Here is a 990-nt window from a genome sequence, read left to right on the forward strand (position 1 = left end):
AAATAGTAACTAATTACTAAGGAATCATATCAAATAATATTTGAGTTATTATTAATAATTATTTTCAGAGTAGTTGTGAGTCAGCGTTGTAAACCCAGATAGTACAAGAGCTGGGAAGAAAAAAAGGCAATTATCTCACCCCAATTTTTAATTACTTCAATAAAAACTATGTAAAATTACTAGTCAAAAGTGATGAGTCTGCCAAGTATAGGTAGGAGAAATAAAAAATGGCATCTGTTTCAAAACCTTAAAAAAACATTGATTTTTCATTCGGAGCTCTATGTCTTAAAAACTACCAACAACACTAGAAATTCTAAGAAAATATTATTTAAAGAAGAGTAAATTTTCTGAAATAATAGCCCTAAAAGAGCTATTTACGTCCAATAGTTCCCGAGCTATAGCTTTTTAAAAAGCAAAATTTCTTAAAAATCTACTGAAAGATTAGTAGTTTGTTAATTTATTTTGAGAAATCTATATCTCAGGAACTATGTGACGCACAGATGTCTATTAGCACTCAAATTAAAGCTAGTTTAATGGACTATTATGAAGTTTATGACCTTTACCTTCGCAGGTTTCATGATATTTGCTAAAATAAATTGATTTATAGTTGTTTGGACAATAAATTTGATTTATGAAAAACTTTATTTCAGAAACCATAGGACGTACAGATGTCTGGCAACACTGAAAATAAAGGAAATTTAACTTACTATAAAGTAGTTTATGACACTTATCTTCGTAGGGGAAGTAGTTTTTATGATATTCACATATGAATATAATTTTGGCAAATGAAAATTAACCCTTGATTAAGTAAAAATCTGGCGGTCGAGCATGATTCTAACGAAATCACCTTCTTGCAAAACCGTAGGTCTAGTAACAGCACTTCCTATCTAAGTACTGCACCCCTTCATTTATTTTAGCGGCACAGACTTAATTTTTAATACCTTGTTGATTACGAGGGATCTATTCCTTTTTCCAATTGATTAACAGACA

Source organism: Halyomorpha halys, unplaced genomic scaffold (assembly GCF_000696795.3).
Source record: "Halyomorpha halys isolate HHAL.00 unplaced genomic scaffold, Hhal_1.1 Scaffold404.1, whole genome shotgun sequence".
Classification (NCBI taxonomy): domain Eukaryota; kingdom Metazoa; phylum Arthropoda; class Insecta; order Hemiptera; family Pentatomidae; genus Halyomorpha; species Halyomorpha halys.